Source organism: Triticum dicoccoides, chromosome 4B, assembly GCF_002162155.2.
Source record: "Triticum dicoccoides isolate Atlit2015 ecotype Zavitan chromosome 4B, WEW_v2.0, whole genome shotgun sequence".
In the NCBI taxonomy this organism is placed as follows: Eukaryota; Viridiplantae; Streptophyta; class Magnoliopsida; order Poales; family Poaceae; genus Triticum; species Triticum dicoccoides.
The window spans coordinates 121933185-121957464 of record NC_041387.1 but is presented as its reverse complement, the minus strand read 5'-3'; the positions used below and the strand labels follow the sequence as shown (position 1 = coordinate 121957464).

General features: G+C 45.1%; 1 long non-coding RNA gene across 1 annotated transcript; it reads left to right on the top strand.

Annotated features, from left to right (window-relative positions):
• Positions 1-13378: 13378 nt before the first annotated feature.
• Positions 13379-14723, top strand: LOC119293454. The gene is made up of 3 exons (XR_005143064.1): positions 13379-13616; positions 13702-13897; positions 14655-14723. It is a non-coding gene; the product is annotated as an uncharacterized LOC119293454 (long non-coding RNA).
• The last annotated feature ends 9557 nt before the right edge of the window (positions 14724-24280 follow it).

Here is a 24280-nt window from a genome sequence, read left to right as displayed (position 1 = left end):
CAATTTCATGATGCTCACCGCCGTGCGTGAGTAATTCCATCGTAGGCTTGCTGGACGGTGATGGGTTGGATGAGATTTACCATGTAACCGAGTTAGTTTTGTTAGGGTTTGATCCCTAGTATCCACTATGTTCTAAGATTGATGCTGCTATGACTTTGATATGCTTAATGCTTGTCACTAGGGCCCGAGTGCCATGATTTCAGATCTGAACCTATTATGTTTTCATGAATATATGTGAGTTCCTGATCCTATCTTGCAAGTCAATAGTCACCTACTATGTGTTATGATCCGGCAACCCCGAAGTGATAATAACCGGGACCACTCCCGGTGATGACCGTAGTTTGAGGAGTTCATGTATTCACTGTGTGTTAATGCTTTGTTCCGGTACTCTATTAAAAAGAGGCCTTAATATCCCTTAGTTTCCAATAGGACCCCGCTGCCACGGGAGGGTAGGACAAAAGATGCCATGCAAGTTCTTTTCCATAAGCACGTATGACTATATTCGGAATACATGCCTACATTTCATTGATGAATTGGAGCTAGTTCTGTGTCACCCTATGTTATAACTGTTACATGATGAACCACATCCGACATAATTATCCATCATCGATCCAATGCCTACGAGCTTTTCACATTTTGTTCTTCGCTTATTTACTTTTCCGTTGCTATTGTTACAATCACTACAGAACCCAAAAATATTACTTTTGCTACCGTTACCACTAGTATCATATTGCTTTGCTACTAAATACTTTGCTGCAGATATTAAGTTATCTAGGTGTGGTTGAATTGACAACTCAATTGCTAATACTTGAGAATATTCTTTGGCTCCCCTTGTGTCGAATCAATAAATTTGGGTTGAATACTCTACCATCAAAAACTATTGCGATCCCCTATACTTGTGGGTTATCAAGTGCCAAAAATGAACGATACTTGTCATGCATGCTTGCCATGGTCATCCTAGGGTGTGCATAAAGTTTGGGATCAATTGGTGGGATTGGGAAGAAAAACCTCTTTCAGACTTGCCCTCCGGCAGACCCGAATGGTCCTGCTTGTACTTGGTGCATGTGGAGGCATGCATGAGATGCCCCAACGTTTGGAACCATGTGGTCATGGCCAATGTGGTCCCCCAGGCAAGGTCTACACGAATTCAGACACAAAACGCACATTGCGTCACGTCGGGCAGACCCGAATGGTCCTGCTTGTAGTACATGGTGCATGTGGAGGCATGCATGTGATGACCCCAACTAGATTTGATTTAAAAATATTTCAATTATCAAACAGAAAAGAAAATTTATAATTACGAAGGACAAACATGAAAAGTGAAATAAAAGATAACATATTATCATACATTTTTGAAATTTAAAACTGTCAGAACAAAGAAAAAAGGAAAAAATAGATATGATTTAAAATTATTACAAATATAAAATAGAAAAGAAATATTTGAATTAAAAAGTGAAATAAAATATAACATATTATCTTACATTTTAAAAATATTTCAAATATAAAAAGAGAAGAAATATTAGAATGAAGAAGTGAAATAAAACACAACATTTTTTGGTACATTTTTGAATTTTAATACTGTGAGTAGAAATAGAATAGAAAAAAGAGATTTGATTTTAAAAAATTTGAAATATAAAAAAGAAAAGAAATATTGGAATTAAGAAGTGAAATAAAAGATAATATAAAACAGAAAAGAATATAAGAATTTATAAGTAGAAACAGGGTGAGGCTGCCCTGAGACAGCCCACCCAAACTGGGCCCAAAGCAGAGCCGCGCCGGGCACAACCGTGGGGTGGTGTGAGTTTAGTCCCACCTCGCCAAGCGAGAGGCAACCGCATCGGTTCATGTACCCAGTTGGGACTTCCCTCTCAAGTTCCTCTCAAATGCAGGCAGTACATTGCCTAACATTGTCCCCCTCTGCCCCGTGGGGCCTACTAGCAGCAAAGATATGTGCCCCACAAGTCTGCATCCTGGCCCATATATGGTTGGGTTTCTAGTCGTATGCAGGCCATGGGGTGTGAATTCTACTGCTTTGTAGGCGAGCATTTTTTCAAAATTTTATGTTATTTTTTGTATATGTTACATGTCAATTATTTGACCTTCTTCGAATCACCTCCTAATTTTTATACATACTCACTTATGTGTAATACACATGAGTATCAAAGGAATTTGAACATAAATGAAGTTTATAGTGTCCCCTTGAGGTAAAGTCAGAGGTATGTACCTCAGTTCACTGAGCCATTATAAAATATATGAAATTCTAAAAAAGGCAAAACTTTCATATTTTTTCTGTGTTAATGATAGAGATCATGCCTAAAAAATTTCAGGTTATTTGGAGGTGGTGAGAAAAATCACCTTTGTACAAGAACTGGCTTAAGTGCGACCAAATGGTCCCTCCGTAATGTGGTGATTTTTTGACCAACTCTAAATCACCTCAAATTTTGCGCACATGATCTCTTACACAAACATAGCTAGGTTTTGAAGGTTTTATATTTTTTGATTTTTTTGAATTTATACTGCCATGTAGAATGACTATTCAAAACATCAGACTATACCTTAAGGGGCCATTGTAAACTACATTTTTCTACTTTCTTTCATAGCCATCTTGGGCACATGTATTTTACCATGTAAAAAATTGGGGTAATTTGGAGGTGGTGAAAAAAAATCACATTTGTACAAAAACTGGCTTAAGTGAGACCAAATGGTCCCTCCATAATGTGGTGATTTTTTCGACCTCCTCTAAATCACCTCAAATTTTGCACACATGATCTATTACAAAAACATAGCTAGGTTTTGAAGGTTTTACATTTTTTTTGAATCTATACTGCCCTCTAGAATGACTGTTCAAAACATCAAACTATACCTTAAGGGGGCATTGTAAACTACATTTTTTTAACTTTCTTTCATAGTCATGTTGGGAACATGTATTTGACCATGTAAAACAAACTTGGGGTAATTTGGAGGTGGTGGAAAAAACCACCTTTGTACAAAACTGGCTTAAGTGAGACCAATTGGTCCCTCAATAATGTGGTGATTTTATCGACCTTCTCTAAATCACCTAAAATTTTGCAGACATGATCTCTTACACAAACATAGGTAGGTTCTGAAGGTTTGACATTTTTCTGAATTTATACTGCCCTATAGAATGACTGTTAAAAACATCGGACTATACCTTAAAGGGGCATTGTAAACTTCATTTTTTTGAAATGTCTTTCATAACCATGTTTGTCACACGTATGTGACCATGTAAAACAAATTTGGTCTGATTTGGAGATGGTCCAAAAATTGAGTGCAATATTTCAAATTTTGTCATATTTCAAAATTTTCAATTTTAGTTTAAAATTGTAAATTCAATGATGCACATTTATGAAAACCTCAACTCCATGTAATTAAGTTTGTAACCTATGTAAAATGAAGGAAATAAGCCCTAGAGGCAATAATAAAGTTGTTATTTTATATTTCCTTATTCATGATAAATTTTTATTATTCATGCTAGAATTGTATTGATCGGAAACTTAAATACATGTTTGAATACATAAAGAAAACCGTGTCCCTAGTATGCCTCTACTAGACTAGCTCGTTGATCAAAGATGGTTAATGTTTCCTAACCATAGACATGTGTTGTCATTTGATAATAGGATCACATCATTAGGAGAATGATGTGATGGACGAGACTCACTCAGGGAGTTCTGGATTAAGGGGTCCTTGGACAGACGGACTATGTACTTTGGCCGGACTGTTGGACTATGAAGATACAAGATTGAAGACTTCGTCACATGTTCGGATGGGACTCTCCTTGGCGTGGAAGGCAAGCTTGGAAATACGGATATGTAGATCTCGTCCCTTGTAACCGACTCTGTGTAACCCTAGCCCCCTCCGGTGTCTATATAAACCGGAGGGTTTAGTACGTAGGACAACAACAATCATAATCATAGGCTAGCTTCTAGGGTTTAGCCTACACGATCTCGTGGTAGATCAACTCTTGTAATACTCATATCACCAAGATCAATCAAGCAGGAAGTAGGGTATTACCTCCATCGAGAGGGCCCAAACCTAGAGGGCCCAAACCTGGGTAAACATCGTGTCCCCCACCTCCTGTTACCATCCGCCTTAGACGCACAGTTCGGGACCCCCTACCCGAGATCTGCCAGTTTTGACACCGACATTGGTGCTTTCATTGAGAGTTCCACTGTGCCGTCACCATAAGGGCTTGATGGCTCCTTCGATCATCGACAATGATGCGATCCATGGTGAGGTTTTCCTCCCCGGACAGATCTTCGTGTTCGGCGGCTTTGTACTACGGGCCAACTCGCTTGGCCATCTAGAGCAGATCGAAAGCTACGCCCCTGGCCGTCAGGTCAGGTTTGGAAGCTTAAACTATACTGCCGACTTCCACGGAGACTTGATCTTCGACGGATTCGAGCCCTTGTTAGGTGTGCCGCACAGTCACGACGAGCATGACTTAGCTCTGCCGTCGGACAGTGTTCGGGAGATCACACCTGCGGCTGCTCCGGCCCTCGATCTGGAGCAGATTGCGCCGACCGAGGACGGGTGGATGGACCCCGCCTCGGAGGACACACACTTAGTGGCGATAGAGCCGAATAGTGACTTCACCTCGTATGAGACCTGTGTTGCCGGATCCTTGGATTCATCCCCGGCCACGGGCTCCGAACCGCCTACGTCCGTGCCTATCGAATCTGATTGGGCACCGATCATGGAGTTTTCCTCCGCGGATATCTTTCAGCACTCGCCTTTGGGCGATGTGCTAAATTCATTAAGGTCTCTCTCCTTGCCAGGAGACCCTTGGCCGAACTATGTCCGGCTCGAACGGGAAGCGGACGAGGAAGAAATTTGTTCCCCACCCACCACCCACTTAATAGCCACTGTCGATGACTTAACCGACATGCTCGATTTCGACTCCGAAGACATTGATGGTATGGATGATGATGCAGGAGAGGAACAGGAACCACCGCCCATAGGGCGCTGGACAACCACCTCATCATATGATATATACATGGTGGACACACCCAACGAAAACAACAATGAGGAATGGTAGGATGCAGTGAAGGATAATTCCCTCGAGAAGCAATCAAAGCGACGATGTAGGCGCCGCCCTAAATCCCGCCTCAACAGCGATAACAGCGCAAGAAAGAATAATACCCCGGTCGACTCCAGAGAAAACGACCACATCGACCCAGCGATAGAGCAGGATGAGCCAGCGGACGACGAACATAGTATGGAGTCGCTGTCCGATCACGGCGACGCCGAGCGTCATGCTAATCAACCTCTCTCCGGAGAGGAGAACAGTCCGGACGACGATGCACACATCATCCCGGAAAGGCGCTTAGAGCAAGAGAACCTCCATAAAAGGCTTACCACCACCGCGAGGAGTCTGAATAAGCAGAAGCAAAGGCTTAAGGCCGCGCAAAATACACTCAACAGTAGATGGAACAAAGTGCTCGACACTGCAGAAAAGTACGGTGACAGTCGCCACACGAAGAGCTATCCAAAAGCGCAAGCTGCTGCCTGAATTCGATGACGAGGCTTTAGAGCCCGCACAACCGAAAAATAAAATGGCCAATCAGCCGGATCGACCACCCCGTGGCCGCGATAGGGCGGCTAACGATGTCGGTATGACCAGGTCCATCTACGGATCTAGGAAGCGCGCTCCGGCACAGAATCAAAACTGAACACTACAACCATCAGAACGTCATGACACGTCCAAGTACAGGGGCGCCGCGCACCCCCTATGCTTCACTGATGAGGTGCTGGATCACGAATTCACAGAGGGATTCAAACCCGTGAACATAGAGGCGTACGACGGGACAACAGACCCTGGGGTCTGGATTGAGGACTTTATCCTTCATATCCATATGGCTCGTGGAGATGATCTCCACGCCATCCAATACTTGCCCCTCAAGTTGAAAGGACCAGCTCGGCATTGGCTGAAGAGCCTCCCCGAAAACTCAATTGGAAGTTGGGAAGAGCTTGAGGAATAGACAGATTATGTCTCGGTATTGTTCGCAAGGAATTTGAAAAGATTGACTCATGGCACCTCTGACAAACCTGCAAATCACACCAACAGAGAATGCTGGGTTTTCAAGCAGGCCGGTAAGCTAAACGCCGAACACAAGGGGAGGGAGACACCAAGTGAAGACGAGGATGAGCCTCGCCAGCAAAATACTAGGGGACAGAAAAAGTTCCCACCAGAGGTCAAAACAGTGAACATGGTTCACGTGACGAAGAGGAGGAGCAAACACGCACTCCGAGACGTATGCGCCGTAGAGCCCGTCACCCCAAGTTCAACCCTTGGTCGACCTGCCCGATCACTTTTGATCGCAGGGATAGTCCGACCAATGTCTGGCACAGAGGATCGGCTGCCTTGGTGCTAAACCCAATAATCAACGGATACCATCTCACCCGAGTCCTTATGGATGGCGGCAGTAGTCTTAATTTGATATATCAGGACATGGTCCGCAAAATGAGGAGAGACCCAACGAGAATTATCCAAAGCTATACTACCTTTAAAGGAGTAATACCAGGCCCAGAAGCCCGCTGCACGGGCTCTCTTGTACTAGAGGTTGTATTCGGTTCTCCCGACAACTTCCGAAGTGAAAAGTTAACCTTTGACATCGCTCCATTCCGAAGCGGCTATCAAGCACTACTCAGAAGAACGGCCTTCGCTCGTTTTAATGCAGTATCGCGTTATGCTTATCTTAAGCTCAAGATACCCGGTCCACGCGGCATCATCATAGTTAGCAAAAACGTTGAGCGTTCCTTACGCGCGGAAGAATGTGCGGCGGCTTTAGCAGCCGAACACTAAATGGCCTCTTCAACTAGCATAAACGATCGGTCGTCAAGACCGCGGACACGGCTAGACGAGTCCAGCGCACCACCTGCTGTAACAGCTTAGATAAAACTGAGATTGGGTTGATGAATATACCCCCGTAGATGGTGCTAGGGGCTTCCCGCATGTAAAAAAGGCTACAGTTCGGCTCGACCTTATTTTAAATTTTAATGGTTTATTGAGAATAACCAATTTTCACACGACAAATTTCACCTAAGTTCTTCTCCTTTGACAGATGATAATCGTGCTACACCCTTCCAGGATACGGCACAATGAAGACACAGGCGCAGACGTGCAGCAGGGCCCCGCTCAAAGGTTTCTTTTTAGATTAAGACCCTGTGTAAACCTTTCTTACTGTCTCTTGTTGCTTCACGCCCTCCGGGTACTCAACACAACCGAGAGGGATGCTGGCGTTATTGGCATTTTGCCACATCAGACTAATGCATTTACCTGGAAATTAAGGATTCAAGGGCGTTACTCAGCCCGGTATATGTTGTAAAGACCGAATACCTTAGGGAGTGTTCGGCGTCGCGAGTTTGGCCTTATATGCATCAGCTCCGAATCATGTCTTTGGTAAAATGTTGGGTTTGCCCGGCTCCCGTGTTTTGCTACCTTACGTTCCGCTCTATCGGCTAAGGTGGCACCAGGAGAACTACTGCGATTGTGCCCTGGTTCATCCGGACGAGCACCTCAGTAGAGAAAGCCGAAAACTTACTGTCATGATAAAGCGCGAGACGGGTCAACCACTCGATGACCCAGCAGAATCCTTGCGATTCCTCCGCATTAACGAAGGGTTGTTTCCCGGTCATGTATGTACGCGCACCGTATTCGGATAGACGTATAAGTACCAGGGGCTATATAGTAGCCCCACCGTCAAACTCCTATGGCTAAGTGAAAGTGTTAAAGCAATATAGTCCGATTACCTTGTTCGCCGCGCTATCACCTCCTTAATGGACGAAGACGTTGGATCAAGTGTGAATACGCGCTTTTCCGAATACCCCCGCATTATATGTGTGGGGGCTGAAGCCGACGACTGCCAACTTTTAGGTTATATACATACATAAACGGCCGCACGGGAGGCATCATAATACTTTCAGGCAAAAGTATAAACACAGCCTTTATAATCATAATAGCATTGTTTTTATAATTGGGATACATGTCACTAGAACATGATCCTCTTCGAGCACTGGGCCTCTATTAAACGGGCGCCTTCTAGGACTTCTTCAAAATAGTTCTCGGCCGATACCTGGCCTACGGCCAAACTCTGGGTTGCAATGGCGGTGGCCTCCATCTCTGCCCAGTATGTCTTAACACGGGCAAGAGACATCCGCGCACCCTCTATGCACGCCGACCTCTTTGCAGCATCGATATGCGGCACATCACCGGAATCGTTGCACTAAACCAAAATAACTGTTCGGCCTTGGTCCTTCCGGCCAAAGATGATCCACAACAGACCTCATGGCAAGCCCGGACAACCTATGGAGCTCGGCCCACTCGGCCATTTGCTCATTTAACAGCAGCGGACGCACTAGAGCATTGAACTGCGACCAGAACAACTTTTCCACTTCGTGATCTTTTTTATCTTTGAAAAACTCGGTCGCATCAGCAGCACTTGCAGCCAAATCCAAGTACGCGTCTGCAGAACTCCATAATTGATCCAGAAGGGCATACTTAGGATCTCCGAACTTCGTCTGCAACAAAAAGGGCTTCCCAGCCGTGATATCTCCGGCTTGACGTAGCTCCTCCTTCGTCGTTCTGATTTTAGAGCGGGCTTCCTTGGCTGCTACCATGGCTTTCTCCAGGTCCGCCGTCTTCGTTTGGCTCTCCTTTTCAAGTAGCTCATAATGGTCGGTGACATCTTTCAACTCAACGGCCATCTTGGCTATTTTCTCTTTGCTCTGGCAATGCGCAGCCTGTTCGTCTCTTAACTCTTCGACCGCCTTTAGGGCGGACGCATCACCTCTCCTGGCTTGTTCCTTGGCTCGGGCAAGTTCCGCCCGAAGGGTATCCATGGCGGCGGCTCCATCTGCAGTCACATCATATTATAGATACTAGCATCATGCTCCTCTTAATGTATGTTGATCGCCGAAGAATACATACCCTGTGCCTCGTCAAGCCGCTTGTCTACAAGCACGATGTCGGCATCTGCCACATCAAGTTGCCGCCTCAGTTCGGCAAATTCGCCAGTCCGGCCAGCCACCGGACCCTCAGCCGCCTGCACAAGAAAGCAGCATGATTATTACCTGGGACTATGATCCTCTGTTTGCCGCCTTTTGGACAGCAACTAGAGTCTCAGGGGCTACTATCTGCATAGGGCACACCTAGTGTGTGCGGTACCGTCAAATATATATATATATATATATATATATATATATATTACTTTGCGTACCTCAAAGCCTCTTAGCAGGCTCATAAAAGCTTCATGCAACACACTTTCAGCAGATGAAATCCTCTCAACCACCGTACCCATTAAGGTACGATGCACCTCTGAGATAGCCGCTTGCTCCAGAAGACTCATCAGTGTGTCCGGTCGTGCGCCGGACATTCCCGGACTCTTTTTGTGGCTCTCCTTAGGAGCCGAATACTCTAGACTTTGGGTAGCCGAAGGGTTACCTTCTGGCCTTGGCGGATCAGGAGAAATCCTCCGTGACGACACCTCTGGGTCGCCCGCCTCATGAGGCGGGGAGGCACGGGGAGGCGTTTCGCTCTCCATCATCTCCGGAAGAAGATCCCCCGAAGACGAACTCTGTTGAGAAGGGCTATGATCCGAACGGCAAGACATACGCCTCAGTTATTATCCTTAGAGATGAAACAGTATATATTTACTATAAAGTACTTTTGTTTACTTACAGCTTGGTGGAGGGCTGAGCCCCTTGCGGGCACTGTGCGGTAAGGATGCCCTCCAAGGCAGGGCCCCCTGGCGAAGGTTTCTTCCCTTGTTTGGAAACTCTTGTTTCCAAGTCTTCAGAGGCGGCCCTTTTCCTTCCTTGGGGAGAAGGAATTTCAGATTCTTCTCCCCGGTTACCCTCCTTCGCGGAAACACTAATTCCCTGGTTTGGATGAATAATGCGTGAGGCCCGCTTTCGGCTTCTTCATTCCTCCCTTTATCTTCCCCTGATGGCACTTGATAAGGCGCGAGCTCAAGCATCCTGGCTAGTACAGGATCCGGCGAGCCTTTGGGAAGTGGGGCCGAACACCTGATCATCTTCGCCTTTTTTATCTAGTCATGGTCAAATAGCAATTTTTCAGAATGATGTTGTGATAAACTAAAAGACAACATGTTCGGCCGCGGAATTACTTACTTGGGTGTCTGGACGACTGCAGTTGAGACCCGCATCCTCGGTGGTGTCCGGACACTTTATTCGTGATCCGAAGAACAATCCATACATCTCTTCGGGCATCGCGCCAAAGAATTGCTGAATAGTTCACGGTCCTTCCGGGTTGAACTCCCACATACGGAGAGTTTGACGTTGGCATGGCAGGACTCGACGAACTAGCATGACTTGCATTACCTTGACAAGGTTGACATCTCCCTTGAGGAGATCTCAGATGCGGCTCTGCAATGTCGGCACATCATTAGCTGACCCCCAGTCCAGCCCCTTGTTGACCCATGACTCCAATTGTGGCGGAGGGCCCGGACGGAAGGCGGGGGCAGCTACCCACTTAGCGCTTCAGGGAGCGGTGACGTAAAACCACTCCCGCTGCCATAACTTGGGTGTCACCGGGAAGGAACCCTTTGGCCATGGAGCATCAGCGCCTTTGCTTATTATGGCACCTCCGCACTCTGCGTGTCGCCCCTCGATCATCTTCGGCTTCATATTGAAGGTCTTGAGCCATAAGCCGAAGTGTGAGGTGATGCGGAGGAAGGCTTCACACGCAACGATGAACGACGAGATGTGAAGGATAGAATCCGGAGCCAGATCATGGAAATCGAGCCCGTAGTAGAACATAAGCCCTCTAACGAAGGGATCAAGACCAAAGCCTAGCCCTCGGAGGAAGTGAGAAACAAATACGACACTCTCGTTGGATTCGGGAGTGGGGATGACCTGCCCTTGAGCAGGCAGCCTGTGCGAGATTTTGGCGGTCAGATACTTGGCTTCTCGGAGCTTCTTGATGTCCTCCTCTGTGACAGAGGAGGCCATCCACCGGCCTTGAAGGTTGGATCCGGACATGATTGAAGGTCCGAAGCGCTTAGCCTGAACCTTGAGTGTTGGAATTCAAGGTGGGGGGAAGGGAAGGATCGAGCGTGAGAAGAAAAGGACAGGCCTTGGCCCCTTTATAAAGAGGGTGAATATCAAGCATCCTCCGCATGGCCGTTTGGAACTTGCCTAAAATCAAGGAGTCATACCAGCAGGCACGATTGGGTTACCCACACCCGTATTGATGAGAATCCCGTGAAAAGAGGGACACGATCTCTGCTTCGACGGGACGTGCCAATAAAACCGCCTCGCAACACGTGTAGTGGCAGGCTCAGAAAAACGGTTCGTTATGATCAGACCACGGCAGAACATCACGTTATGAAAAGCTGTCAGCATATTAGATTTGTGGAAATATTATTCTCTCTATCGTGGTATGTGGAATTTGTTTTGCAGAGCCGGACACGATCCTTGTGTTCAAAATATTCTATGGAGTATTCGGAGGAGGAACCCGCCTTGCAATGCCGAAGACAATCTGCGCGTCGGACTCATCGTCATTGAAGCCTGGTTCAGAGGCTACTGAGGGAGTCCTAGATTAAGGGGTCCTCGGACAGCCGGACTATGTACTTTGGCCGGACTGTTGGACTATGAAGATACAAAATTGAAGACTTCGTCCCGTGTCCGGATGGGACTCTCCTTGGCGTGGAAGGCAAGCTTGGCAATACAGATATGTAGATCTCCTCCATTGTAACCGACTCTGTGTAACCCTAGCCCCCTCCGGTGTCTATATAAACCATAGGGTTTAGTCCGTAGGACAACAACAATCATAATCATAGACTAGCTTCTAGGGTTTAGCCTACACGATCTCGTGGTAGATCAACTCTTGTAATACTCATATCATCAAGATCAATCAAGCAGGAAGTAGGGTATTACCTCCATCGAGAGGGCCCGAACCTGGGTAAACATCATGTCCCCCGCCTCCTGTTACCATCCGCATTAGACGCACAGTTCGGGACCCCCTACCTGAGATCCGCTGGTTTTGACACCGACACCCACCCGTTAGCTTAGCATAATGATCGTTCAGTTTATTGCTATTGCTTTCTTCGTGTCAAATACATATTCCTTCGACTATGAGATTATGCAACTTCCGGATACCGGAGGAATACCTTGTGTGCTATCAAACGTCACAACATAACTGGGTGATCATAAAGATGCTCTATAGGTATCTCCGAAGGTGTTTGTTAAGTTGGCATAGATCAAGATTAGGATTTGTCACTCCGAGTTTCGGAGAGGTATCTCTGGGCCCTCTCGGTAATACACATCATAAGCTTGCAAGCAAATGACTAAGGAGTTAGTTACGGGGTGATGTATGACGAAACAAGTAAAGAGATTTGCCGGTAACGATATTGAACTAGGTATAGAGATACCGAAGATCGAATCTCGGGCAAGTAACATATAGATGAACAAAGGGAGTTACGTATATTGTCATAACGGTTTGACCGATAAAGATCTTCGTAGAATATGTAGGAGCCAATATGGGCATCCAGGTTCCGCTATTGGTTATTGACCGGAGAGGTATCTCGGTCATGCCTACATAGTTCTCGAACAAGTAGGGTCCGCACGCTTAACATTCATTGACGATATAGGGTTATATGAGTTATATGATTTGCTGACCTGTAACATCCCAAAATTTTGAATTTTGGAATGTTAATTATTTAAATAGGAACAATTAAAAACTTTCTTGTTTTGATTGATGTTAGTCAAATTTGACTAGTATTTGAGACTTTTGGAATATTTAAATGAATAATAAACGAGATGGAATAAAGGACTTTCCCATTTATTCATTTGGTTCTTATTTTGGGTTTGAGAATATTCAGAATATTTCCAATTTTAATAAGAGAGAGGATGACAGGACTTCCTCAAAGAATACTATTGGTGAATAATGAAATATTCTCCCATTTGGATTTTTTTGAATATTTGAAACAAATTCTAACTCAAAAATAAATTATATGAGAGAAGGAACTATGACTCCTTCAATGTTAAAATGAATTGGATGTGTTTTAAATGATATTTTCATTTTCTCTGGAGTTGAAAAATATTTTATAGAACATTTTATAAGTGGCATGTAAAGTTTAAGAAAAATATTATATGTATTTTTTATAAGTATTTTGAGATGGAAAAATGTTCACTATGCTGTATGTGACTATATTTGTTTTTGCTGATTTCCTGGTATTTTATAAAATGATTTGGATCATCTTTGGTGCTAAAATCATTTCTGTACCTAAAATAAATCGATAGGAAATACAAAACCTATACCTACCCCGCCCGAGCAACATACCCCTATTCTTCTGTTTTTTCTCTCATCACACCTCTCTGCCACTGACCGCTAGGGCCCCCTTGTCATCTCCTTCGAGGCATCGTGTTCTTCCTGGACTCGGGAGCCCGATCCAACCTGCCCTTGATTCACTCCATCCCTGACTCCTTCTCGTAACCGAGTACACTGGGAGACTCGTCTTGATCCCCTCGTCCGATTCCCGCAATCGCTGCCCGAGACCCACCCAAATTTCGTGCTCGCCGACCTCGAGAAGAACCGCCGCAGATCTTAACTCCGGCGAGTGAATCGGCCATCTCCGGTGATCCCCTCAACTATCTGATCTCTGACTCTTCATATACACGCTGTTGCTCCACTCCTTGACCCTTTTGTTTCTCCTGGAACAGCCAAGCCGAAGCTCCTGGACAGCCGCCGTTCATGTCACCGCCGTCGCGCACAGAGGAAACCCCGCCGCCGTTCGACCTCACCACTACCTCCGCCGCTTGAAGCTGCACCCATCCGCCCCTTCATCTTCGCCGGAGAGCCACCGGAGGAGCGGCGCAGCCTACGCCCGAAGCCGGCGTCGTTTTTCCCCTGCTGCTGGTGAGCACACACGCACAGAAAGCCCCTTGCAGCCAATCATAGCGCGACACGTCACCACATGCTACAGTAGGCTCAGTTCAAAAGCATGTTTTGGACAGATTTTCACAAACTTTTCGTTTAGCTATATCTTTTAATCCATATACCCGATTTAGGTGATTATTTTTCTTATGTACTCGCAATGAAGAGAAGAATATAGCAGAACCAAATTTTCACACCTTTTGCACTATTCAAATTTGAATTTGTTTGAATTTGAATTCAACCATCCGGAGGTCATATCTTTCAAACTATTGTCCAAATTAATTGATCCCTTTTGTGTACGAACCTTCGTATCATATACTTGCTAAAAATATTTTGTACACTTATATTCAAATACTTTTTGACCTGTTTGAATTTAAATTTAATTCAAACCTCATTTCGCTATAACTTGCGTTGTAGTGTTCCTATTCCATCAATTCTTTTTGCAAGTGAGTTCTTATATGTCCTATGCAATCATTCAAACAATATTTATGTCGTTTCCAGATATTTTGATCTTTTTATATACTATCTCCACTATAATCTTATATGCCAACAGTTCATCATCTGCTAGCTCTTTTGAGTTGATCCTTCTACCTTCACGTTCTAGCACATATAGACCCTATATTATATGTTAAGCCTATATATTTTGTTGTTGCCGAATAACCTTGCCATATTTGTTTTGTTGTTCTTTGGTTCTTATATATGGCATGATTGTTTATTTGGATTCTTTCATTTGCGATAGATTGCTCGGAGCGTGACGAATAGAGTTATCAGGAATTGTGAGTGCGACGTCCTTCATCTAACGTACCAGGCAAGTTGCACCTTGAGCATCCTTCATCCTATTATTTTTCTATGCATGTAGTTATATATATCACATTACTATATTATGCATGTGTAGGAAGATTATGGTAGCATGTTATTGCTATTGAGATGCAGTTAATATGGCCTTATTGTAGAACATGGTAGTGTATTCTTGCTATGCTTTGTAGACGGGGATTGGTTCATGTATTCATCGAGATTATGTGAGGACTATATATATAATATAACTTGAGTAAAAACATAATATATAATTCACCTCTAGACGGACAGGGTTGCATCATGGTTTCTTGTTCCTTTTTCTAAGGACATGGACCATGGCTAAGTGCGCCCGAACGGTATTGCTCGATGGTTTCAAGAACATCATGGTTTATACCCTCTGAATGTAAGTGGGTGCCGTCCAGGCTCAAAAAGATCACACAGACTTAGTGATTAGTAGCTTCCACGTATAGCCACTGGCTAATATGGGCTCTGGCTTAGTTGATCAGTTGTGGAGACCTTACCCGGATGTGCCAGCAGATGTAGTTATGATAGTTGGGATGGGCCTCCTCTGGGACTAGGCGACTGTTTCTGAAAGACTTTGTCTCAATCTTTGGGTTGAGTCCAGTGGGTAAAGTGTACAGACCTCTGCAGAGTGTATAAACTAATCATGATTAGCCGTGTCCCCGGTTATGGACAAATTTGAGCGACTATGCCATTACAGTTGTTGGATGATCTTGACCGATGATACAGTTAATAAAACTTGATGTGAAACTTAATAATGGGGATAGGTTGGAATTGGATCGCCCAATTCAACCATATGTATTTAATTTTAGCAAGACATAAATAAAATTTGACTATTATATTATGTAGTTATCAGGGAAAAATTAGCTTTCTGCAAAACAACCACTACATTATCCTCTTGATATACCTTGCATATAGATGTAGGTCTGTTATTGTCACATCCCTAGTATGGTAGTGCTCTAGGCTAGCTTTTGCATCCATGCATCATGTCTAATTTTTATATGGAACTTGAAATGGGGATGACAAACCCTAGCACCAAATGGAATGCAATTAGGATCAAAATAAAAATATTTTCAATGAACCCAAAATGCCCTTAAAAAATGTTCATTATTTATGGAAAAAGGTTAAAACCTTTACCAGAGGTCATGCACATTTTTCCAAGGCATTTATGGTCTTTGAATTAACTCATATTGTATTTTATTTGGAGCTATTAATTCCTATAAAATATTTGGTAGCTCCAAATATTCTGAAACATTTTGTGGAGCTTTGGAATAATCCATATTGCTTCTATAATAAATCTCAAAAGCTACAAAAATATTTGGTTAGCAAACCAAATACAAAACAATTACAGAAATAGAACAAAGAAATGGAAGAGAGAGAGAGAGGAAACCTTACCGTGCAGCCCACCACTGTAGTGGCCTACTGGCCAAAGCCAGCCCGGCCCACTGGCCGTGCCATTCACCACCAACCTCTCGCCAGAAGGACGAGAGGCGCGAGGCCGCCGCGCGCCGGCACGCGCCCGAGCCACCTCCTACTTCCGCCTACGCTGGGGGCTGGCTGGAGACGCCACGCAACCCCCCGACCGCTCTGGCCTATCCACTCCTCCTCTCTGCTCCTCTGTCTCTCTTGCACGCAACCAACGAACGCCATCGCCACCGCGCTCGCTGCCACCGCGGCCACAGCCATCCCCGAACCTCTCCGACACAACCCCGAGCTCCGAAACGACGTCGTCGTCCTCCCCGCCGAGCCACACGACGTCGGACGCCCTGGGGCGCCCTCATCGACGCCATCTTCGTCCTCTGCACCGACGGCCGCCGTCGACCGATTCATCGTCACCGAGCCGCCCCCAAGCATGCTGAGCTTCTCAACGACCTCCCAGTGAGCTCCGCCGCATTTCCCCTCTCTTTCCCGCATCTTTCCCGTCCTCTAGTCGTCGCGTTCATCGAGACCGAGAACCACCACCGCCCGAGCTTGTCGCCGGCGTAGCTCCGGCGACCATTTGGTCATGCCAGTGCGTCCAAACGCTTCGCGGCAACACGTAGAGCCTCGCGGGAGCTTTATTTCGTCCTTTTGCACGCCGTAGCCTCGAGCCTGAGCTCGCTCGAGCTCCGGCAGCCGCTGTGGTCGTCGCCGGCGACGCTATAGGCTATTCTAGGCCCGGAGACCACCACCATCCGCCGCGCCGCGCCGCCAGCGTCCTAGAGCTGCCTCCAGCGCATCCACCCGTGCTCTATGGAGCTTTTCCGAAGCCCGCGACCGCCGCTGACCTCGCCCTCGGCTTAACGCCGGCAGGTTTGACCCTGTTGACCGAGTTAACCCCAGGTGGGCCTAGTTTGACCCCTCTGGGTCTATGACAAATGGGACCCGCCTGCTAATTAAGTTAGGATTAGGACTAACTAAACACTAGTGAGACTAATGACACTGACACGTGGGTCCCACTGGTCAGGTTTGACCTGGCCGACTAGTTGACCTGCTGACTGCAGGCTTATGTCATGCTGACGCAATAAGTTATTTTCTGGATTTAATTTAATTCAGAAAATTCCAGAAAATGCCCAAAACTTCTAAAATTCATAGAAAATTATCTATAACTCCAAATAAGATAAGTTATATATGAAAAATTATCAGAAAAATTCAATCTATCCATCTGTACTGGTTTCATGCATGTTAGAACACTTTAACCTTATTGTTTAGGTGAAACAAGTTAATGCACTAATATGACTTCATGATATGGGTTTGCATTTGAATCTTTGGTTCAAATGGACTCCTTCCAATCTGTTCTAGCTTAAATTAGCCCAAAACACATTCATATTGACATGTCATAGCATGCATCATATTGTGCATTGCATTGATTGTGTTTCTTTCTCTGTTGCCGGTATTTGTCCCCTCTCAGTAGACGTTGCCTCGACGCCGTGATCGATGACACCGATGAAGAACTATATTATCTTCAGAAGTTCCAGGCAAGCAAAACCCCTTGTTCATTCCGATACAACCCCACCCTCTCGCTCCTGCTCTCTTTTACTGCATTAGGACAACAACGATTCATCTGTTACTTGCTACGGTAATTGACCCCCTTATTCTCTGCATGACCTGTCACTGCCACAGTAAATAGATGAAACCCACTAGCATGAGTAGGAGTTGTTTGAGCCCTGATGTGCCTACTCATTCATGCTTGTTTGTCGTGCCTGCTATTGCTTAGAGTTGTGTCAGGTCTGATTCATCGGGGGTGAATCGGAGGTGTGTAAACGTGTCCTACTGTGTGTGAGCTAAGTGTGTGAACACGATTTGGTAAAGGTAGCAGTGAGAGGCCATGTAGGAGTACATGGTGGGTTGTCTCATTAAAGCCGTCCTCAGGAACTGAGTTCTATGTTTGTGATCCATGAAACAGTTACTACCACACATTGGGATCCTTAATTGACTCTCTTGGCTTCTTAATCACCCTTGTCCTCTGTCCAGGAGTTGCAAGTAGTTTTTGGTGTTTATAGTATGCTAGGGGCCGTGCGCAGCGCTGGCCGAGGGGTGGGCTGTGTTGCGGTAGGCGCGTGGTCGGGCATGCCGGGCGCCCATTTGGTGTCTCGGAACCCTGTACACATCGTTTGGGGCCGTATGTGGAAACCTCGGCCGGACTCCCTGCGGATGGAACCTGAATAGGCGATAAACCTGGACTAGAGACTTGAGTGTTTAGGTAGGCCGTGGCCGACACCCTCGTTGGGCTTCCGCTTGAAGGTTGCCGAGTACATGTCGTGTAAATGACGATAAGTGGTGAGAGCGTGTGTGAAGAAGTACACCCCTGCAGGGTTAACATCATCTATTCGAATAGCCGTGTCCGCGGTAAAGGACTTCTGGGTTGCCCATAACAATTCATAGACAAGTGAAAGTGGATACTCTAAAACTCGCAAGATAAGCGTGAGTGCTATGGATGGCCTTCTCGTGGGGAGACGGGAGCGGATCCACAGTGGTGTATTGATATGGTGAATATGTGGACTTGTGTGCGCCACCTCAAAAGAGTTACTTGCAGTCGCAGTTCAGGATAGCCACCGAGTCAAAGCTGGCTTGCTGCAGTTAAACTCCACCACCCCTTTTTTGAAACCAATGCATATGTAGCTAGTTCTGATGTAAGTCTTGCTGGGTACATTTGTACTCACGTTTGCCTATTTTATGTTTTTGCAGAGAGACGTTTTTGCAGAGAGACGTCAGTCTCGCTAGTAGTTCTGTGTGGACTTCGACGATTAGCTTGTTACCTCAGCTACGATCTTGTGCCCTCAGCAGGATCTAGTGGATAGCCAGGCTTCTCAAGCCTTTTTCATTTATAGATGTCTATACTCAGACATCTTAAGCTTCCGCATGTGCTTGTTGCTTGTATGCTCTGAATGTTGGGTCATGAGACCCATGTTTGTAATATCTTGGCTCCCCGGAGCCTAAAGAATAAATACTTTGAGTCGTAGAGTTATGTTCTGATGCCATGTTGTATTTACACATATCGAGCATATTGTGTGTATGATTGAAATGCTTGGTATGTGTGGGATCCGACAATCTAGTTGTTTATCCTTGGCAGCCTCTCATATGGGGAAATGTAGTCTAGTGCTTCCTGAGCCATAGTAGTCCGCTACAGCCCGGTTCACCGGAGTCCTGCTAGCCCAGCACCACTGCTCAGGACACTTGACTGGCCGGCATGTGTTTCACTTCGTTCCTGTGTCTGTCCCTTCGGGGAAATGTCACGCGGTGACATCCGGAGTCCTGCCTAGCCTGCTACAGCCCGGGTTCCTGGAGTCCTGTTAGGCTAGTGCTACAGCCTGGATTCACACGCTGCTGACCGACATGCTCGAAGTTGATTCATGTATGCCTGTCCCCATGGGTTAGTGTCGCTTTGGGTTCACGACTAGCCATGTCAGCCCGGGTTCTCTGTCATATGGATGCTGGCGACACTATCATATACGTGAGCCAAAAGGCGCAAACGGTCCCGGGCCATGGTAAGGCGACACCCGTGGGATTACCGTGCGTGAGGCCGCAAAGTGATATGAGGTGTTACCAGCTGGGTCGATGTGACTTGGAATCGGGGTCCTGACAGCGTTGGTATCAGAGCCTGACTGCCTGTAGGATTACCAAGCCAAACTGGTCGAAGTTGAGTCTAGAAATGCTTTAGTTATATAAGGGAATTGATTGTGGAAGGGAACGTAAGGCTCTTTTTACTCCTTTACCTTATGCCCTTCTGATCTGAGTCATCCTCTTCCTTTCTACGGGGATTAAGAACTAGGCCTTCTCATCTATCTATCAGGATGACGAGTTACTATGATAGAGACTTATAGGATTGATGGATTTAAGCCCCAGTTCAGTTACTACTACTTCCGTGTGTTCACAGTTGCTCTCGAAACATTGATATTGTGATGTTGAGTGGTTATGCCACCATTTTTGCAGGATGTCTCAAATCGTTTTGAGCATTTACAGCCGTTATGTTGTCTGAGTCATCCCAGGTCTCTAAATAGTCTGATGCATTTGCAAATCCTTTCTTTCCGTTCCCGATGTCCTTTTCGTCAGAATAAGCACACTAACCGGTCAGTTGAGGTACTCTATTGCCTCGACATGTATGTTGGAGTTAGTATTATGACCCTAGGTGTCTTCGAGAACCACTCAGTAATCTAGCAATGTTTTGTGTTCCCAGTGTGATGATTCTGGCCCCATTCTCTAAAGCATCCCGTGATGCCATTTAGTAGTAGGTATTCTATTCATGGGTACCTGAACCCGAGGTTCACCCTACCTACTTCATGTTGATAGTGTTTGCTCGTTCCTTTAGGTTATTAGTAACCTTTGCATTAGTCCTCGAGGTCCGTGGTATTTCCTTCTTCCAAATACCATGAACCATTATGGCAGAAGTTCCTCATTGAACCAAAAAAAATCACAACCAGAGTGCTCTTGATGAGTTCTCCATTCTACATTGTGAATCTGCTAGTCCTTCTTCTGCATGGGTTATCCGGAAGAAATATGTTGAACTTGTTCGACATACTAATCCATGCGTCCACAACTCAAAAATTATATGTTCCTTGAGTTGTCCCCCTTTAATTGTATTCCGACCTTAGCCTATCAGTTGATAGTCAAGAGTATGTGTGCATTCGTGTTTAACGGTGCCTTTTATTCTTGTGGTCTGTCAAGCGATTCTATTCCAGAATGACTAGGAGAAACAAACTCCAGTGCCTCATCCATATCTAGGATTGGGTCAAAGCAATTGTATTCCGCAGATTAAGAATGCTAATCCAGCTTCTAGTCTATTCCACCTTGGAGTGTCACCCTCTTTCATGTCAAGAATGACGTGAGAACTATACAATCTCTTATGAATTCTTGATATAGTGATACTTTCGCGATCATTATTCATTTCTTGGTCTCCGTGTTGGTTGTAACCGGAATGCCGACGGGTGAACCGTGATGTGTGGAATCAATACCCCTAGCAACCCCGTTGCTTGGTAGTTAATGGGCGATAATATCATTCTTAGCGTGTTGGTTATTGAATCACTATTCTAGGATTGACCGTGCTACCTAGTCCTTATTTCTGGTGCACTCTTTGATCAATGAGTTAGGATTTTGTCAAACCCTTGCTATGTTGATCATATCGTCTTTCCCTGAAAAGCAAGATTGTTCTCGAGCTTAGTAACATATCGGTGGTTTGTGATTTTCCGATTATCTTCTCGGAAGCATCACCAGGTTGTCCCCTGACTGTTATGTTGAGCTCGTGGTCAAGTTGGTTTCTTGTAACCACCCTTCTCCAAGAATCTGTGTTGAATACCCTGAGCTAGTTGGTTAAGCTAAACAACAACTTGGAGAGTTGGAAGATAAAAGCTTACCTGACCTAGTTCATCTCTAAGGGATATCTTTGGTGTGTGTGTTGAAGAAAGATGATATCTCCATCGATTGGTCCTCGTGATCAGTTGTTGGATCTATTGTCTTGTCAAAACTTTGACTTGAGTATGGGCTATCGTCAAGTTAAATCAGAACCAATGATGTTCGTAATGTTGTCTTACTCGTGGTTGATCCCTTGAGCATACACCATTACATCTTTTGGTCTGACCAATACTATCACTGTGCTCACATGATGGTGGAAGTCCAGTGATATGGAAATTCCGATGAGTTGCTATTGAGCCCATCAACAGCATCTTGTCTCCTCCTTGATTCATGTTGAACATCAAGCTAGTGTTGGAAACTTTTATAAGCATTGTCTTCATGCCCCGTTCATGAAGCATATGTTGGATGAAAGGAGTGACTTCCTCTAATTCACGTGCATTTGATGAAAGTTGCCGCCGTGAATTTGAGAAAGCTTGTTTTTGCTTCCTTCAGAACCATCCCAAGTCAGTCATGCATATGTGCAAAGTATTCTATGGTTTGAAGACTTGCAACCTTCAGCCCATATGTATTTCCTAGCACACCAAGCCACTGATTGATTTGTTCAAGGATAATAGGTTCTAAGTGCTAGTCCTGAAGGTACCAGACAGATTTGTACCAGATTCCGTTATCCTCGATGATGGTTCCCCACCTGAACTCGGTAGCGTTTTATTATAAGACTACTACATGGTCATGCTTGTCTGGGACAGTGTGTTCACATATATGTAGCAGAACGAGCTCTTGTTTTGGAGCTTGCTATCTTAGTTCATTCCCGAGAATCTCGCAACTCCATCTCGTCGGTTTGTGTTGCTAATTTTCTTTTCCAGACATGCTCTCTGGAATATTCTGTTCCCAACCAGATCTGAATCTCAGGCAGATATGATGGTTGGAACTTTTCCAAGATCTATGATATAGGTCCCGACAAGGTTGATGCTCTGGCCGACACACCTAGCCGGAAGATCTATTATCGTAGTATCTTGACCAAGCAATTTGATCATTCTCTCCATGAGGATTTCATGCGGCTTATTCTAGAAGTTGTTCCTTATGGATCCTTTGTCTTCCCGAAGTCCGACCTATACTTGATGGCCACGTTAATGCTTTATGTATGACTGTGGTATGTAGAACATCAAGGAGAACATTAGAAGCGGAGTGCTAAATGTCTCTCGGTCGATCATCCAGATTTCGTTCCCTTGGCCTCGCTAAGGTGAAATATGAGAAAGTGTTGTCTTCCTTTGCATCTGCATTGTCCATCACTATTCATCATGGTAGTAAGATGTGTTGCCAGGATCCTCGGCACGGATGTTGGTAAGACCTTGATGAGTATGGAAATGCTCAAGCTCTTGAGAGCACACTCAGTCACTAGGTTATATCCTCGATATCAATTGGGATGTGCCTCCCATTTGCCGAGTTGTTCTATAACCATAGTTTCCTTTCCGAACTGAGTATGCCATTTCCCTGAACCCCTTCAAATGATCATCGTGAATTGCTCGATCTCTGAGGAGATCGTTTCCTGTGGAATATCCTTTCGTCGTCATTGAGTTGAGTGAAGATCTCGAGAGCAAGATATCAAGATCAACATGAAGCAAGGAATCAACGTTCTTATGAAGTGCAACCTGGATTGTGATAGTTTGTGTCCCCTCTATCTTCTTACCTCACGTCATGAATCTTGGGACGAGAATCTTGTTTAGTGGGGGTGAGTTGTCACATCCCTAGTATGGTAGTGCTCTAGGCTAGCTTTTGCATCCATGCATCATGTCTAATTTTTATATGGAATTTGAAATCTGGATGACAAACCCTAGCACCAAATGGAATGCAATTAGGATCAAAATAAAAATATTTTCAATGAACCCAAAATGCCCTTCAAAAATGTTCATTATTTATGTAAAAAGGTTAAAACCTTTACCAGAGGTCATGCACATTTTTCCAAGGCATTTATGCTCTCTGAATTAACTCATATTGTATTTGATTTGGAGCTATTAATTCCTATAAAATATTTGGTAGCTCCAAATATTCTGAAACATTTTGTGGAGCTTTAGAATAATCCATATTGCTTCTACAATAAATCTCAGAAGCTACAAAAATATTTGGTTAGCAAACCAAATACAAAACAATTACAGAAATAGAACAAAGAAATGGAAGAGAGAGAGAGAGAGAGGAAACCTTACCGTGCAACCCACCACTGTAGCGGCCTACTGGCCAAAGCCAGCCCGGCCCACTGGCCGTGCCATTCACCACCAACCTCTCGCCAGAAGGACGAGAGGCGCGAGGCCGCCGCTCGCCGGCACGCGCCCGAGCCACACTAGTGTAGAACCGGGCAATAGCACCGGTTCGTAAGGCCCTTTAGTGCCGGTTCCATAACCGGCACTAAAGTGTGGGCACTAAACCCCCCCTCCTTTAGTATCGGTTCAGCATGAACCGGTGCTAAAGGGCAACCACGTGGCACGAGCCAGCTCCGGGGGCCTGGAGCCCTTTAGTACCGGTTGGTAAGACCAACCGGTACTATAAGGTTTGGGGGGGTTTTAGTTTTATGATTTCTTTTTCATTTAATTTTGTGTTTCCATTTTAATTCTTTTTTGTTTGCTGGTATTTTACGATACTACACATTGTACACGTTATGCATATATATATATATATATATATATATATATATATATATATATATATATATATATATATATATATATA